Consider the following 6,038-nt stretch of genomic DNA (forward strand, 5'->3'; position numbering starts at 1 on the left):
ATTTACTTTATCACCATAGTTTTAAGATTCAGCACACCTTTAATCATAGTTCTTTCCATGAAGATTTTCTTTTTTTTTTTAAGGTTTTTTTTTGTTGTTGTAGTTTTTTGTTTTTTTTTTTTTAGTTTATTTGACACAGAGATAGAGATCACAAGTAGGCAGAGAGGCAGGCAGAGAGAGAGGATGAAGCAGGCTTCCCACTGAGCAGGAAGCCCAAAGCGGGGCTCCATCTCAGGACTCTGGGATCATGACCTGAGCCAAAGGCAGCCGCTTAACCGACTGAGCCACCCAGATGCCCCTCCATGAAGATTTTCAATGACCCATTAACAGGGTCATAATCATTGCCAGGAAATTCCTCTCTCTCTCTCTTGTTCTTGAATTGCACACATATTTGGAAATGGGGTGAAAATATAGAAATCATTCCTAAGGTCTTATTATAATGTCTCAATTTCTCAAGCTAGAATAAAATCATTCAAAGATGCTGCTCACTTCTGCTCTTCTCTTGCCACATCTATTCTCACTACCTTTTCCCTTCTTTCTTTTTTCCTTGCCTCCCCAAATACAGTAGGAAATGAAGAGCCAGCCATCACACTTAATTTAGTAAGGACAGTAATCAGAAGAGAAAACTTTGTTTTCCTTGTATCTCAGGCCCAGAAAACAGACATATATGTGGTCATCAATCAATTTTAAAATTGCTTTCTAAACTACTCAACTATTTAGTTTTTTAAAAATTTTTTTAATTTATTATTTTTTTTTTATAAACATATAATGTATTTTTATCCCAGTGGTACAGGTCTGTGAATCGCCAGATTTACACACTTCACAACACTCACCATAGCACATACCCTCCCCAATGTCCATAACCCCACCAACCTCTCCCGACCCCCTCCCCCCAGCAACCCTCAGTTTGCTTTGTGAGATTAAGAGTCACTTATGGTTTGTCTCCCTCCCAATTCCATCTTGTTTCATTTACTCTTCTCCTACCCCCCAACCCCCCCCCCCATGTTGCATCTCCACTTCCTCATATCAGGGAGATCATGTGATAGTTGTTTTTCTCCAATTGACTTATTTCACTAAGCATGATACCCTCTAGTTCCATTCACATCATCGCAAATGGCAAGATTTCATTTCTTTTGATGGCTGCATAGTATTCCATTGTGTATATATACCACTTCTTCTTTATCCATTCATCTGTTGATGGACATCTAGGTTCTCTCCATAGTTTGGCTATTGTAGACATTGCTGTTATAAACATTCAGGTGCATGTGCCCCTTGGGATCACTACGTTTGTATCTTCAGGGTAAATACCCAATAGTGCAATTGCTGGGTCATAGGGTAGTTCTATTTTCAACTTTTTGAGGAACCTCCATGCTGTTTTCCAGAGTGGTTGCACCAGCTTGCATTCCCACCAACAGTGTAGGAGGGTTCCCCTTTCTCCGCATCCTCGCCAGCATCTGTCATTTCCTGACTTGTTAATTTTAGCCATTCTGACTGGTGTGAGGTGGTATCTCACTGTGGTTTTGATTTGTGTTTCCCTGATGCCGAGTGATGTGGAGCACTTTTTCATGTGTACGTTGGCCATCTGGATGTCTTCTTTGCAGAAATGTCTGTTCATGTCTTCTGCCTATTTCCTGATTGGATTATTTGTTCTTTGGGTGTTGAGTTTGCTAAGTTCTTTATAGATTTTGGACACTAGCCCTTTATCTGATATGTCGTTTGCAAATATCTTCTCCCATTCTGTCAGTTGTCTTTTGGTTTTGTTAACCGTTTCCTTTGCTGTGCAAAAGCTTTTGATCTTGATGAAATCCCAATAGTTCATTTTTGTCCTTGCTTCCCTTGCCTTTGGCGATGTTCCTAGGAAGATGTTGCTGTGGCTGAGATCAAAGAGGTTGCTGCCTGTGTTCTCCTCAAGGATTTTGATGGATTCCTTTCTCACATTGAGGTCCTTCATCCATTTTGAGTCTATTTTCATGAGTGGTGTAAGGAAATGGTCCAATTTCATTTTTCTGCATGTGGCTGTCCAATTTTCCCAACACCATTTGTTGAAGAGACTGTCTTTTTTCCATTGGACATTCTTTCCTGCTTTGTCGAAGATTAGTTGACCACAGAGTTGAGGGTCTATTTCTGGGCTCTCTATTCTGTTCCATTGATCTATGTGTCTGTTTTTGAGCCAGTACCATGCTGTCTTGATGATGACAGCTTTGTAATAGAGCTTGAGGTCCGGAATTGTGATGCCACCAACTTTGGCATTCTTTTTCAATATTCCTTTGCCTATTTGAGGTCTTTTCTGGTTCCATATAAATTTTAGGATTATTTGTTCCATTTCTTTGAAAAAAATGGATGGTACTTTGATAGGAATTGCATTAAATGTGTAGATTGCTTTAGGTAGCATAGACATTTTCACAATATTTATTCTTCCAATCCAGGAACATGGAACATTTTTCCATTTCTTTGTGTCTTCCTCAATTTCTTTCATGAGTACTTTATAGTTTTCTGAGTATAGATTCTTAATCTCTTTGGTTAGGTTTATTCCTCGGTATCTTATAGTTTTGGGTGCAATTGTAAATGGGATGGACTCCTTAATTTCTCTTTCTTCTGTCTTGTTGTTGGTGTAGAGAAATGCAACTGATTTCTGTGCATTGATTTTATATCCTGACACTTTACTGAATTCCTGTACAAGTTCTAGCAGTTTTGGAGTGGAGTCTTTTGGGTTTTCCACATATAGTATCATATCATCTGCGAAGAGTGATAGTTTGACTTCTTCTTTGCCGATTTGGATGCCTTTAATTTCCTTTTGTTGTCTGATTGCTGAGGCTAGGACTTCTAGTACTATGTTGAATAGCAGTGGTGATAACGGACATCCCTGCCGTGTTCCTGACCTTAGCAGAAAAGCTTTCAGTTTTTCTCCATTGAGAATGATATTTGCGGTGGGTTTTTCATAGATGGCTTTGATAATATTGAGGTATGTGCCCTCTATCCTTACATTTTGAAGAGTTTTGATCAGGAAGGGATGCTGTACTTTGTCAAATGCTTTTTCAGCATCTATGGAGAGTATCATATGGTTCTTGTTCTTTCTTTTATTAATGTGTTGTATCACATTGATTGATTTGCGGATGTTGAACCAGCCTTGCAGCCCTGGAATAAATCCCACTTGGTCGTGGTGAATAATCCATTTAATGTACTGTTGAATCCTATTGGCTAGTATTTTGGCGAGAATTTTTGCATCTGTGTTCATCAAGGATATTGGTCTGTAGTTCTCTTTTTTGATGGGATCCTTGTCTGGTTTTGGGATCAAGGTGATGCTGGCCTCATAAAATGAGTTTGAAAGTTTTCCTTCCATTTCTATTTTTTGGAACAGTTTCAGGAGAATAGGAATTAGTTCTTCTTTAAATGTTTGGTAGAATTCCCCCGGGAAGCCATCTGGCCCTGGGCTTTTGTTTGTTTGGAGATTTTTGATGACTGTTTCAATCTCCTTACTGCTTATGGGTCTGTTGAGGCTTTCTATTTCTTCCTGGTTCAGTTGTGGTAGTTTATATGTCTCTAGGAATGCATCCATTTCTTCCAGATTGTCAAATTTGTTGGCGTAGAGTTGCTCATAGTATGTTCTTTTTTTTTTTTTTTTTTTTTTTTTTTGGATATTCATAGTATGTTCTTATAATTGTTTGTGTTTCTTTGGTGTTCGTTGTGATCTCTCCTCTTTCATTCATGATTTTATTTATTTGGGTCCTTTCTCTCTCTCTTTTTTTTTTTTTTTTTTTTTGATAAGTCTGGCCAGGGGCTTATCAATCTTATTAATTCTTTCAAAGAACCAGCTCCTAGTTTCCTTGATTTGTTCTATTGTTTTTTTGGTTTCTATTTCATTGATTTCTGCACTGATCGTTATGATTTCTCTTCCCCTGCTGGGTTTAGGCTTTCTTTCTTGTTCTTTCTCCAGCTCCTTTAGGTGTAGGGTTAGGTTGTGTACCTGAGACCTTTCTTGTTTCTTGAAAAAGGCTTGTACCACTATATATTTTCCTCTCAGGACTGCCTTTGTTGTGTCCCACAGATTTTCAACCATTGTGTTTTCATTATCATTTGTTTCCATGAATTTTTTCAATTCTTCTTTAATTTCCTGGTTGACCCATTCATTCTTTAGAAGGATGCTGTTTAGTCTCCGTGTATTTGTGTTCTTTCCAAATTTCCTCTTGTGATTGAGTTCTAGCTTCAGATCATTGTGTTCTAAAAATGTGCAGGAAATGATCCCAGTCTTTTGATACTGTTTGAGACCTGATTTAGGACACAGGATGTGATCTATTCTGGAGAATGTTCCATGTGCACTAGAGAAGAATGTGTATTCTGTTGCTTCGGGATGAAATGTTCTGAATATATCTATGATGTCCATCTGTTCCAGTGTGTCATTTAAGGCCTTTATTTCCTTGTTGATCTTTTGCTTGGATGATCTGTCCATTTCAGTGAGGGGAGTGTTAAAGTCCCCTACTGTTATTGTATTCTTGTTGATGTGTTTCTTTGATTTTGTTATTAATTGCTTTATATAGTTGGCTGCTCCCATGTTAGGGGCCTAGATATTTAAAATTGTTAGATCTTCTTGTTGGACAGTTCCTTTGAGTATGATATAGTGTCCTTCCTCATCTCTTATTATAGTCTTTGGCTTAAAATCTAATTGATCTGATATAAGAATTACCACCCCAGCTTTATTCTGATATCCATTAGCATGGTAAATTGTTTTCCACCCCCTCACTTTAAATCTGGAGGTCTAAAATGAGTTTCTTGTAGGCAACATATTGATGGGTTTTGTTTCTTTGTCCATTCTGATACCCTGTGTCTTTTGATTGGGGCATTTAGCCCATGAACATTCAGGGTAACTATTGAGAGATATGAATTTAGTGCCATTGTATTGCCTGTAAGGTGACTGTTACTGTATATTGTCTCTGTTCCTTTCTGATCTACTACTTTTAGGGTCTCTCTTTGCTTAGAGGACCCCTTTCAATATTTCCTGTAGAGCTGGTTTGGTGTTTGCAAATTCTTTCACTTTTTGTTTGTCCTAGAAGCTTTTTATCCCTCCTTCTATTTTCAATGATAGCCTAGCTGGATATAGAATTCTTGGCTGCATATTTTTCTCATTTAGAGCTCTGAATATATCATGCCAGCTCTTTCTGGCCTGCCAGGTCTCTGTGGATAAGTCTGCTGCTAATCTAATATTTTTACCATTGTATGTTACAGACTTCTTTTCCCGGGCTGCTTTCAGGATCTTCTCTTTGCCACTAAGACTTGTAAATTTTACTATTAGGTGACGGGGTGTGGACCTATGTTTGTTGATTTTGAGGGGGGTTCTCTGAACCTCCTGGATTTTGATCCTTGTTCCCTTTGCCATATTAGGGAAATTCTCTCCAATAATTCTCTTCAATATACCTTCTGCTCTCCTCTCTCTTTCTTCTTCTTCTGGAATCCCAATTATTCTAATGTTATTTCATCTTATGGTGTCACTTATCTCTCGAATCTCCCCTTGTGGTCCAGTAGCTGTTTGTCCCTCTTTTGCTCAGCTTCTTTATTCTCTGTCATTTGGTCTTCTATATCACTAATTCTTTCTTCTGCCTCATTTACCCTAGCAGTGAGAGCCTCCATTTTTGATTGCACCTCATTAATAGCTTTTTTTATTTCAACTTGGTTAGATTTTAGTTCTTTTATTTCTCCAGAAAGGGCTTTTATCTCTCCAGAGAGGGTTTCTCTAATATCTTCTAAGCCTTTTTTGAGCCCGGCTAGAACCTTGAGAATCATCATTCTGAACTCTAGATCTGACATATTATCAATGTCTGTATTGACTAGGTCCCTAGCCTTCGGTACTGCCTCTTGTTCTTTATTTTGTGGTGAGTTTTTCCGTCTTGTCATTTTGTCCAGATAAGAGTATGTGAAGGAGTAAATAAAATACTAAAAGGGTGGCAAAGACCCCAGGAAAATGCGCTTTAACCAAATCAGAAGAGACCCCAAATCATGGGGGGGAGAAAGGGGATAAAAAGAAGTTTAGAAAAAAGAAAACAAAT

This window comes from Lutra lutra, chromosome 11, assembly GCF_902655055.1.
Source record: "Lutra lutra chromosome 11, mLutLut1.2, whole genome shotgun sequence".
NCBI lineage: Eukaryota > Metazoa > Chordata > Mammalia > Carnivora > Mustelidae > Lutra > Lutra lutra.